The 12666-nt window shown below is 47.4% G+C and overlaps 1 long non-coding RNA gene across 1 annotated transcript in view; it reads left to right on the top strand.

Annotated features, from left to right (window-relative positions):
* LOC134911136 (uncharacterized) overlaps nucleotides 1-9496 on the top strand; it is a 37119-nt gene extending 27623 nt beyond the window's left edge. The window contains exon 5 of the long non-coding RNA XR_010176342.1: nucleotides 7872-9496. This is a non-coding gene — a long non-coding RNA (uncharacterized LOC134911136). The remainder of the gene's footprint in view (nucleotides 1-7871) is intronic.
* The last annotated feature ends 3170 nt before the right edge of the window (nucleotides 9497-12666 follow it).

Raw genomic sequence — 12666 nt, 5'->3', positions numbered from 1 at the left:
AGAACTCTGCAAAGGATACAGCAGTGGTTTTGCTGGCCGAGAATCCGAGCATCGGTAGCAAAGTACTGTCAGGAGTGTCCCATCTGCCAGCATACCGCACCAAAGCCCCAATACAGAGCTCCCCTCATCCCTCTTCTGGTAATTTCCATTCCCTTTGAAAGGATTGGGATGGATATTGTGGGGCCAGTAGAAAAATCAGCAAGGGGACAACAGTATATCTTAGTCCTCCTTGATTATGCCATACGATACCCTGAAGCCATCCCTCTAAGAAATATGAAGACAGCAACCATTGCCAAAGAACTATTGCTGATCTTCTCCTGCCTGTGCATACCCAAGGAGGTCCTCACTAACCAGGGGACCCCCTTCATGTCCCGGCTGATGAGTGACTTATATCGGCTGCTGGGGGTTAAGAAGATTTGCACCTCAGTGTATCATCCCCAGACTCATGGCTTGGTGGAGTGTTTTAACCACAAACTCAAGCAGATGTTCAGGAGGGCAGTTGCCCAGGACAAAAGGGATTGGGACCAGCTCCTACCTTTTCTGATGTTCGCAATCCGAGAGGTTCCCTAGTACTATACTGGCTTCAGCCCCTTTGAGCTGTTGTTCAGCAGACAGCCTCAGGGAATCCTGGACCTCCTAAAGGAGGGATGGGAACAACAGACGTCCACGAAATCATATGTAGTACAGTTCATTCACCAGCTCTATGGGCAGTTCCAGCAGATAGCTCCATTGATCAGGGACCATATGACTCATGCCCATTCTAGGCAGAAACGTTATAATGATGTTCCAGCTAAGAAACAGAGTTTTAACCCTGGAGACAAGGTCTTGGTCCTGGTACCCACAGTGAAGGGCAAGCTTTATGTCCATTGGCAAGGGCCATTTACAGGGCTCGAGGCTGTGAGCCAACCGGGAAAGTGGAAGCTTACACAGATCTGTCATATAAATCTGCTAAAGCCTTGGAAGGAAAGCTCAGAGACAGCAACTGCAAGAGTGGCCAAGATATCGGCATGCACGGTCCCAATTGACAAATCGCTTGACGAGGTCAAGCCACATCAAGCTCAAGACATGGTAAGGAGAAATTTAGATGTTTTTTCGGCTATTCCAGGGAAGACAAACATCATCGAGGAGGATATCGTTACTCCTCCGGGGGTAGTGGTCAATCTGCGGCCGTACCGGATCCCCAAGGCAAAGAGGGACGCAGTACGCAAGGAAGTGGAGGACATGTTATGCCTGAGGATTATTGAAGAGTCCACCAGCGGATGGAATAACCCCATAGTGCAGGTTCCCAATCCGTCCGGAGCACTGCGGTTCTGCAACGACTTCCGCAGGTTGACCCAAGTATCTAAATTTGATGCCTATCTCATGCCACACATTGATGAGATGATTGAGCAACTGGCCCAAAGCCAATACTTGACCACTCTTGACCTTACTAAAGGCTATTGGCAAATTCCCATCACTGAGGCTGCCAAGGCAAAAATGGCTTTTTCCACTCCAGATGGCCTGTTTCAGTATTGAGTCTTGCCATTTGGTCTTCATTAATAAGCTCCTCCAGCCCCACCGAAAGTACGCAGCCACGTACCTAGATGACATTGTTATCTTCAGCGACGACTGGGAGTCTCATCTGGCCAAAGTGGAAGTCGTATTAAAGTCTCTGCATTTCCACGGACTTGCGGCCATCCCAGAGAAGTGTGCGATAGGTATGTCGGAGGCCACGTAATTGGGGTACGTGGTGGGCCGGGGCCAAATCAAACCTCAGTTCAATAAGGTGGAGGCGGTTGCTGCATGGCCAAGGCCTGAGAGGAAAACCCAACTCAGGGCCTTCTTGGGCCTAGTGGGATATTACCGCAAGTTTGTCCCGAACTTTGCCACCAGAACAGCTCCGCTCACTGATTTCTTGAAAAAGCAAAGTCCGGACAAGCTTGTGTGGACGTTCCAGGTACATGAGTCCTGGAAGGACTTAAAAAGTGCCCTGTGTAAAGCACCAGTGTTGATAGCCCCAGACTTTGGTAAAAGGTTCATCCTGCAGACAGATGCTTCAGGAACAGGCCTCGGAGCAGTTTGTCTCAGGAGGTAGGTGGGGAAGAGAAATCAGTCCTCTGCCTCAGCAAGAAACTACTTCCTAGGGAACAGCGATATGCCACGATAGAGCAGGAATGCCTGGCTATTAAGTGGACAGTAGAGACTCTGAGGTACTATCTCCTGGGACGGGAGTTCACGTTAATCACCGATCATGCTCCGCTCTGATGGATGTGCCAAAATAAGGAGACCAACGCCCGGGTAACACTGTGGTTCCTTGCCCTCCAGCCATTCCGCTTCAAGGTCAAGCACAGAACAGGAGGATTACAGGGCAATGCAGATGCCCTTTCAAGGAAGTTCCTCTCCTCAAAAGGTGCACAGCCCTGTGGGGGGAAGCTAGAGGGGGGGGAGGACTTGGAGAGAGACCGACCCGAAAAGGGGTATGCCTGCTGAGAGTGACAAGCAACGACTCAGCTTCACCCGTAGGCTCGAAGCTTAGGGGGAGGATATGTTGCAGTCCAGTCCGGATGCCACCCCGGGTGTTTGCAGGACAGAGAACAACAGTTCGGGTGCCCGGGCTAAGGCGACCTGGGTTTAGGACTGGACCAAGAGGAAGTCCCAAGGAGGGGTTGGAACACAGCAGGTTGTCTCTTTACATAGTAACATTGGCCCTCATTCCGAGTCGTTCGCTCGGTAATTTTCTTCGCATCGCAGCGTTTTTCTGCTTAGTACGCATGCGCAATGTTCGCACTGCGACTGCGCCAAGTAATTTTGCTATGAAGATAGTTTTTTTACTCACGGCTTTTTCTTCGCTCCGGCGATCGTAGTGTGATTGACAGGAAATGGGTGTTACTGGGCGGAAACACGGCGTTTTATGGGCGTGTGAATAAAAACGCTACCGTTTCCGGAAAAAACGCGGGAGTGGCTGGAGAAACGGAGGAGTGTCTGGGCGAACGCTGGGTGTGTTTATGACGTCAAACCAGGAACGACAAGCACTGAACTGATCGCAGATGCCGAGTAAGTCTGAAGCTACTCTGAAACTGCTAAGTAGTTTGTAATGGCAATATTGCGAATACATCGTTCGCAATTTTAAGAAGCTAAGATTCACTCCCAGTAGGCGGCGGCTTAGCGTGTGTAACTCTGCTAAAATCGCCTTGCGAGCGAACAACTCGGAATGAGGGCTATAGTATCTAAGGTTGAAAAAAGACAATTGTCCATCGAGTTCAACCTATTTGTGGTCTCCTATGAAGGATTATTTTGTATAAAATTTTGACTGATGTTGATGACTGCCGTTACGTTTTACCCCTCTTTTTTATAATAACCATAATGTTGTGTCAAAGATTATCTGGCAGTTGGAAATTATACTATTGTATTGATGTTGATACACAGAAATACCCATGCAGGTCCGGTCCAGGTATTGGAGCAAGCGCTCCCAGCAATAAGGCACACCTGTGCCACACTTTTATAAAGCTCATTAGGGCAAGGGCTCAGGGCTCCTGATGCCAACAAGTGGCTAGGCGATAGAGGGCGGGCCAGTGGGTTAGGGACAGGGAGCCTGAGATTGTGTACATGCTGTTTGTGAACTGGTGCCTAATTAAGGTACCCATTGAACTTGCTGTGAAATGTCTGTTTACTATGCTGTGGAAGTAACGGTCTGCTTTTCTTTCATACAACTGTGTCAGCGTCTTGTCTGGTGGAAGGTCGCTTGTTACATGAGGTCTTCCCCAAACAGGATGTCTCCCTTAAAAGAGAGTACCTCCAAGGTCTTTTTGGAGTCCAGGTCCACCTTCCACGACCTCAACCACAGAATACAGTGAGCCAGGGTGGACATAGTCGATGCCTTGGCCGCCAACACACCCACCTCATAGGACACCTCCTGAATGTAATAGGCGGTGGTGGTAATGTGAGACAGGTACTGTCTGGCAATGTCAGATATATCGTGAGGCAGCTAATCCTCTAATGCCTGAACCCATGCTTCAATTCCTTTTGCAGCCCAAGAGGCCGCTATAGTGGGTCTATGTACAGCACCTGTAAGGGAGTAAATAGACTTCAGGCATCCCTCAACACGCTTATCTGTCGGTTCCTTCAGTGAGGTGACAGTGGTGACAGGTAGAGTAGATGACACCACTAGACGGGTGACATGGGAATCCACCTGTTGTGAATTTTTCCACTTGTTACACAACTCTGTAGGGAGAGATAGCGAGCTACCATCCTTTTAGACTGGGAAAATTTCTTTCCTGGAGAATACAAGGGTTGTCGTATGTCCACTAGATGGTCAGAATGCGGTAATAACGTTTCAGTTACCTTCTGACGTTTAAACTTATCAGGTTTCCGTAGTGGATCGTCATCATCATCATCATCATCATCATCATCATCATCATCATCAGTGATTTGTAGGATCTGCTTAATAGCACCTACTAAGTCAGGGACATCAACCTGAGTAGTAGATTCCTCGTCAGGAGCAGCTGTGTCAGTGTCTGACGGGACAGTATACTCATAAGAAGAATCTTCTGAGAGATTAGTGGATTGTGAGGAGGAAGTAGCCCACTTAGATAACCCCGTGACTCGAGAGTGACTTGGGGCAGTTTTATGTCTAACAAAGGAGTGACTCAATTGTTGCAACTGGGTAGACAAAATTATCCGCCCAAGGCGGATTTACCATAGGGACAATATGTGGCTGTAATTGCACAGGAGGTTCCATAAGGGGCGTATGGCGTGTCACAAGTGTATTGATCATAGTTGAGAACGCTGCCCACGGTGGCTCCTGATTGGTTACTGGAGCCGAGGACTGACTGGGAGATGTATGGTACATAGCACACAGACCGTCACACAAAACTTCCTCCTCCGGCAAATCCTTGGCGCATGCGCTGCAGGATGCAGGAGCGCCCCCGGATTTCCCGCCCTTTGTGTTAGACATTATTAGTGAATGCAACCGCAGAGTGTATTAGTACGATACAGCAAGACAGAGTACAGTACCTGCGAATAAATCCACCAGTATGTGACTATGGACACAGGGCGTCATTCCGAGTTGATTGCATGCTAGCTATTTTTTGCAGCGCTGCGATCAGGTCAAAAATCAGCAAATCTGTGCATGCGTATGCACCGCAATGTGCAGGTGTGTCGTACGGGTACAAAGAGGATCGGTGCTGGGCGATGGATTTAATGAAGAATTCGCACAGCCGATCGCAAGGTGATTGACAGAAAGAGGACGTTTATGGGTGTCAACTGACCATTTTCTGGGAGTGTTTTGAAAAACGCTGGTGTGTCCAAGCGTTTGCAGGAAGGGTGTCTGACGTCAATTCTGGGACCAAAAAGACTGAAGTGATCGCAGTGGCTGAGTAAGTCCAGAGCTACTCAGAAACTGCAAAAAACGTATTTGTACCGCTCGGCTGCAAAAGCGTTTGCACACTTGCAAAGCGAAAATACACTCCCCCATAGGTGATGACTATAAATACAGTAGCTAGCGAGCGATCAACTCGGAATGACCCCCACAGTACACAACACCAGTGAATAAGTCCAGTATTATGCGACTGAGTGTCCAGCACACAACACTAGAGAATAAATCCGGTATTAGGTGACCGAGTACAGAGTAGAGTACACTTTAATCGGTAAATACTGTGAAGCACTATATATGGACCCTGACACACAGAGGAGGTAATTCAGAGTTGATCGCAGCAGCAAATTTGTTAGCAGTTGGGCAAAACCTTGGGGGTAATTCCAAGTTGATCGCAGCAGGATTTTTTTTAGCATTTAGGCAAAACCATGTGCACTGCTGGGGAGGCAGTTATAACATGTGCAGAAAGAGTTAGATTTGGGTGGGTTATTTTGTTTCTGTGCAGGGTAAATACTGGCTGCTTTATTTTTACACTGCAATTTAGATTTCAGATTGAACACACCCCACCCAAATCTAACTCTCTCTGCACATGTTACATCTGCCCCCCTCTGCAGTGCACATGGGGGATCATTCCAAGTTGATCGCTTGCTGCCGTTGTTCGCAGCGCAGCGATCAGGCTAAAAATCAGCATTTCTGTGCATGCGTATGTACCGCAATGCGCACGCACGACGTACAGGTACAAAGTCCATTGTGGTTTTGCACAGGTTCTAGCGAAGCTTTCAGTCGCACGGCACAACGCAGGAAGATTGACATGAAGAGGGCGCTTCTGGGTGTCAACCGACCATTTTTAGGGAGTGCTTAGAAAAATGCAGGCGTGTCGGTGAAAACGCAGGCGTGGCTGGGCAAACGCTGGGTGGGTGTGTGACGTCAAAAGCCATCCCACCATCGTTAGAATCAACACAGAGTAACTACAGGGCTGGTCTTGTTTTGCACAAAAAGATTTTGCAGGCGCTCTGCTGCACAAGCGTTCGCACTTCTGCAAAGCGAAAATACACTCCCCAGTGGGCGGCGACAATGCGTTTGCACGGCTGCTAAAAACTGCTAGCGAGCGATCAATTCGGAATGACCCCCTTGGTTTTGCCCAACTGCTAAAAAATTTGCTGCTGCGATCAACTCAATTACCTCCCATGTCCCTTAGAGTACAGAATACAGTGATAGATATACTGTAGCTGGGATACACTGAAAGTGAAATCCACACAGCAGATACAGGCACACACAGTCACAATGACAATGCAGATAATTATTTCAGTAATACAATAAAACTGCACTGGACTAGTATATGTATATTATATATATATAACAATGCATGGTCTGAGACCGGATGTATATATCAGAATACTCATACAATATATTCTGGCACAGGTACACTTGTTCTTAACTAATGCTGTCTTAATATTGACATGTAGAATACTTACAGTAAGTGCTTGTAAAAGCACGGTGCTGATGTACAGGTGGGTTTACAAGGGAGACCTTGCCCTGCAATCCCGGAGACCAGTCACAGCTATTCTCAGAAGATGGCGCCCAGTGTCTCAGTCAGGGAGTGAGGGAGAGTATGAGGCAGCTCCAGGGTGGGAACACCAGCAGTAGATGGTGCCCGGAGCTGGGGGAGGGGCTACAGGTCAAGCGCCTTCTCCTCTATGCTGGTCCTCACCACCTGGTACTATGGAGTCTTAGTAAAGTGGGCATTAGTACACCTGACCTATACTCCTATGCCCTGGTGGATATAGTAGGGTCCCTGCTCGGTTACAGTGTCCACGCCAGCGTCGCAGTCCATCTCTTTAGACTGTGATTGGAACGTGATTTAATGGCGGGTCCCGCCTGGGGGACCCTCTTACCTCCTCCCTTCTGTAGCAGCCACGCAAAATAGGAGAGTGCTGTGACCGTGTGCCCAATGCTGGAGCGTTCCCTCCGCAAGTACCCAGGAACAGAGCCAGCAGGAGTATGCGACGCCACTGGGGAGGTGACGGAGTTGCAGCACATAATGTCACCCTGACATGTAGGTGCTGCAGCCCTTGAAGTCTTCTAAAAGTTTTTTCAGGGCTGCCCAGTGCAGCTCCCCTGTTAAGTGACCTGCTTCTGCAGGTACCAACTTGAAACTGAGCTCACAGTGCCTGGAGGCAGGGTTATAGAGGAGGCCCCAATGCATCTTGGGACAGTCTAAAGCTTTAGCCTGATGGTGCCTGGATCAAGTTCCATCTCTACACCCCGATGTTTCCCTGTGGAAACCAATGTACCCCGCTGTAGAAATCAGCAATATTTGATCTGGAAACCGTTAAGCTTAAATTAATAAAGAGGGTGGTTAAAGTTTGAGGTCCAAATGTTAACCGGCGATATGTGGGAGCCAAATATTTACTAATTGCTGATTTAAGTCTATTGACTATCTTGATGGAAACTGTAAGTAATTACATTTGGCGCTCAGTTTTCTAATACTTGTTTTGACATTTTTTCTGTCTCCACCTAGCACATTTACTGGAGCATCTGCCAACCCATGCAAATAGGTTCAGAGTTTTCTACAAAAAGGTTTATCCGTCCTCCATCTGGTAAACCTGTTGAAAAGCACAAGGGTGGTTCAATAAGTAAAGTAGCAAGACCACTAACGTGTAAAATGTTCTCTATTTCATTCTAATTTCCCACCAGGCTAGAACACATATACAACTGCATCCCTTCATGGCCATTGCACTGTGTTTCATATCAGTCATACTGTCCCAACATCAGTTGTAAGATGGTGGGCTGGGGCACATCATCAGCTGAAATTCATTGCCAGCTTGTCAATATGTACGGTGATTATGTTGTGGCATGGAAACAGGCTTGGGTTTGGTGCACTACCTTTGATAACGGCAACATAAACGTTCAAGATCTGGCCAGCCAAGCAGGTCCACCACAGATGACAATTTGTGCCACATTGAAGGTCTGATTCAGGAGGACAGACGGTTTTGTGTTAGTGATATTGCTGTCGAACTGAACATCTCAGTTGGTACTGTGCACAAAATTGTTCATGAGCAATTGGGGTACAGGAAAAACTTTTCACACTTGGTACCGAAGTAACTCACAGAAGTTCACAAAAACAATACAATTGGGTTGTCTCTCGTGCACTTGATATGGTACCATGAGGAGGGAGTGCAGTTTTTGCAGCAGATGTTACAGACGATAAAACTTGGGTGCATCATGTGACAACGGAGACAAAGCAAGCAACTATCACATGGAAACACACATTATCCCCCCCCTTCAAAGAAATTCAGAACTCCATAAGCAAAGGTCACAGTGACCATGTTTTGGGACCACAAGGGCATTCTTCTTGTTGATTTCCTCACAAAGGTATGAATGCTGACTGCTATTGTTGTGACGCATTGAGCTGATTGAGGGTGGCAATTTGTCTAAAATGACCTGGGTTGCTGCGAACAGGCATCATATTGCTGCACGTTAAGTCCAGGCAACACTCAGTCAATTGCATGCTGTTGTTACTGAGCTATCACTTGGAGTTACTGGACCATTCTTCCTATAGTCCTGATCTGGCACCAAGTGATTTCCATCTCTTTTGACCACTAAAGAAGCACCTGGGTGGAAGCCAATTCGCAACCTATGGTAAAGTTCAGCAAGCCGTCATGTCCTGGCTTCAGGTGCTTGACACTGATTTCTTCTGGATAGATGCATTGGCGTATCATTGGAGCAAATGCTTAGACAAATATGGGGACTACAGTATATGGAAAAATAATCTGTACAATGGCCATACTGTTGATTATACGTATATGTACGAGATGAATGAATTTGAGAAGATTGTTACCTTATTTATGGTACTACCGTCGTACATTCTGTCTGAAAATGACCTTTTTCACTTATGTACTTGTCCCTGAATGACAGTAGATGAACACCCACCACAGAAACTTATGTGGGGAATGCCCTTCTCATCATGCCGATTTATCCTGGAGCTTAGGCACCTGTTTCCTTGGCTTCCTCTTATTCATCCTAAATAATCCTTAATTGTCATGCAAAACCTTGGAACAAGAGTGGCTATCCTCTGGACCCAAAGGATGAGGCTGACTAATGCTTACAAGGTGGACAAAAGGACTGATCCTTAGGCTGTAGCAGATCTTCCTAATGGTAAATATTAGCTTTTATCTCCTGTGGATTTTTTTTGATCTAGTTATGCAGAAAAGTTAAACCTTTTTAAAAATGTTGTTGTCTCTGAATCCGCATTCCATGATTTTAACAATAGATTGCGCCTAGCCACAACTGTTAGCCAGAACTCTTCGAGTGTACTGAAGATGCATCTAAAGCAGTCTTTCCCAAATAATCTGTTCCTACTTTGAGTTGCTTTGCAATGGAGAATAACGGAGACTTAGAGCTGTTTGAATGGAATCTAATTTATCAACAGGTCAGACCACTGTTCCATTGCTTTAGCTCAGGGGTGGGAAACCTTTTTTCTACCAAGGGCCATTTGGATATTTATAAAATCCTTCGGGGGCCATACAAAAATTATCAACTTAAAAATTAGCATGCCCCAAGTCAGTAGTTATGTCCCCAGTCAGTAGTTATGCCCCCCCGTCAGTAATTATGCCCCCAGTCAGTAGTTGTGCCCCCAGTCAGTTGTTAAGCCCCATTAGATATGCCCCCAGTCAGTATTTATTCGCCATTATATATGCCCCCTAGTAATGCTGCGAACACACACACATTAAAAGAAAAAAAAAATACTCACCAGCCCTGCTCCTGCTTCCAGACCACTGCCCTCCGCCTGGCCGCCTGCTCCTCGGAACTATGGGAGAGCAGTCATGACGTCTCTCCCATAGCGCTGCACAGCCGCACACGTACACTGCCTGAGCCGGAAGCCGGAGCTCAGGAGTGAGCTCCTGCCTCCGGCTGCTGCTGAGGGAAAGGTGCCGGGAGCCTGCTGGTAACAAAATCTCAGCGGATGCCTGGCATCTCCCTTGGTTAGGTGAGCCTGGCTGGGCCGGATCAAGTGGCTTTGAGGGCCTTATACGTCCCGTGGGCCTGAGGTTCCCCACCCCGGCTTTAGCTACTGAAGCTGAAGAAATACTGGGTCTTACTCTTGACCCACTCCGTCAGCATGTATGGTGTATTATCCAGATCTCTGCAGTTATGTGTTCCAGTGTCAATAGTCTGTTCAGGTTTACATGTGAGGAGAAACCTTATTAAGCTTCCTATTAAAATAATAATAAAGCTGTTAATCATGTCTCTAACAGCTGCTCACAAGAGCTGCAGGTAGGTCCTGACCTCTCCCTCCCATCCCCTCCCCTCACAGCTCTCACTGGCAGCTGCCTGGACACCACATCCTCCCCATGCAGCAGCTAACTGTATCTCAGAGTGGAAGAGGCAGGAGAGTAATGGGGAGATGTACAAAACAGTGAAAAGAGTGGAGAAGTGAGCCAGTAGAGAAGTGCCCATGGCAACCAATCAGCATTGAAGCAACATTTATAATTTGCATATTATAAAATTATACAGAGCAGTTGATTGGTTGCCATGGGCAACTTCTCCACTGGCTCACTTCTCCACTCTTTTCACTGCTTAGTACATCTCTCCCTAAGAGAGGGCTCCATAAATAGGGAAAAACATAGGGAAAGGAGGGGAGAGAGAAAATGGGGAAGGGGAAAGAGAGAGAGAGAGAGAGAGAGAGAAAATGAGAAAGGGTGAAGAGAGAGGGACAGATGTACTAAGCCTTGGAGAGAGATAAAGTGGAGAGAGATTAAGGGGTCTATTCATGTAGAAAGTGTAAACTCAATTGCTATTTATCACTATACATCGCATCGGTTGGATGCCATGCATGGCTTAGATAAGTAGCAATTCATGTATACACACCTCTCTGATAATGCACTGTGGAATCCAGGGGTCCAGAGATGCAGTTTGGTCTAGCGCTCCCCTCATTGAAGCCGGCATGTCCCGTTTGTGCATGCGCCGTACTCTGTGCCCCTGGCAGGCCGCAATGGTTGCTGGGAGGTCAGGGTGCGGAGCCAGCACCAGGTGCCGAGCAGAGAGCAGTGAAGCATTGAGCTTCCCTGCTGTCTCTGCACCAAAGTTAAGGTTGCACCATCTTGAGATGGTGAACCTGGACTCCATGGATCCGTGGCATGGAGAAGTGGCATGGAGAAGTGGCATGGAGAAGTGGCATGGAGAAGTGGAAAGCAGAGCTTTCCGTTCCTTCATGAATCGCACTCACCATACTAAAGTATGGTGAAGTGGTTCAGGCACGAAGCAGGGGGGCTGCTGGAGAAGTCAAGGACTTTTCCATGGTAACCTGCTCCGTGAATGGCAGTAAGGTGAGAAGCCCTGTTTAACGCAAAACAGGACTTTACATTAGAGATGAGCGGGTTCGGTTTCTCTGAATCCGAACCCGCCAGAACTTCATGTTTTTTTTCACGGGTCCGAGCGACTCGGATCTTCCCGCCTTGCTCGGTTAACCCGAGCGCGCCCGAACGTCATCATGACGCTGTCGGATTCTCGCGAGGCTCGGATTCTATCGCGAGACTCGGATTCTATATAAGGAGCCGCGCGTCGCCGCCATTTTCACACGTGCATTGAGATTGATAGGGAGAGGACGTGGCTGGCGTCCTCTCCGTTTAGAATAGATTAGAGAGACACTTGATTTACTAATTTTGGGGAGCATTAGGAGTACTCAGTAGTGTACAGTGCAGAGTTTTGCTGATAGTGACCAGTGACCACCAGTTTTATTTATAATCCGTTCTCTGCCTGAAAAAAGCGATACACAGCACACAGTGACTCAGTCACATACCATATCTGTGTGCACTGCTCAGGCTCAGGCCAGTGTGCTGCATCATCTATTATCTATATATAATATTATATATATCTGTCTGACTGCTCAGCTCACACAGCTTATAATTGTGGGGGAGACTGGGGAGCACTACTGCAGTGCCAGTTATAGGTTATAGCAGGAGCCAGGAGTACATAATATATTATATAGTGAGTGACCACCAGACACACAGTGCAGTTTATTTAATATATCCGTTCTCTGCCTGAAAAAAGCGATACACACAGTACCTCAGTCAGTCACATACCATATCTGTGTGCACTGCTCAGGCTCAGGCCAGTGTGCTGCATCATCTATATATATTATATATCTGTCTGACTGCTCAGCTCACACAGCTTATAATTGTGGGGGAGACTGGGGAGCACTACTACAGTGCCAGTTATAGGTTATAGCAGGAGCCAGGAGTACATAATATTATATTAAAATTAAACAGTGCACACTTTTGCTGCAGGAGTGCCACTGCCAGTGTGACTAGTGA

Source organism: Pseudophryne corroboree, chromosome 4 (genome assembly GCF_028390025.1).
Source record: "Pseudophryne corroboree isolate aPseCor3 chromosome 4, aPseCor3.hap2, whole genome shotgun sequence".
NCBI classification, from domain to species: domain Eukaryota; kingdom Metazoa; phylum Chordata; class Amphibia; order Anura; family Myobatrachidae; genus Pseudophryne; species Pseudophryne corroboree.
This window is presented reverse-complemented; position numbering and strand designations above follow the sequence as displayed.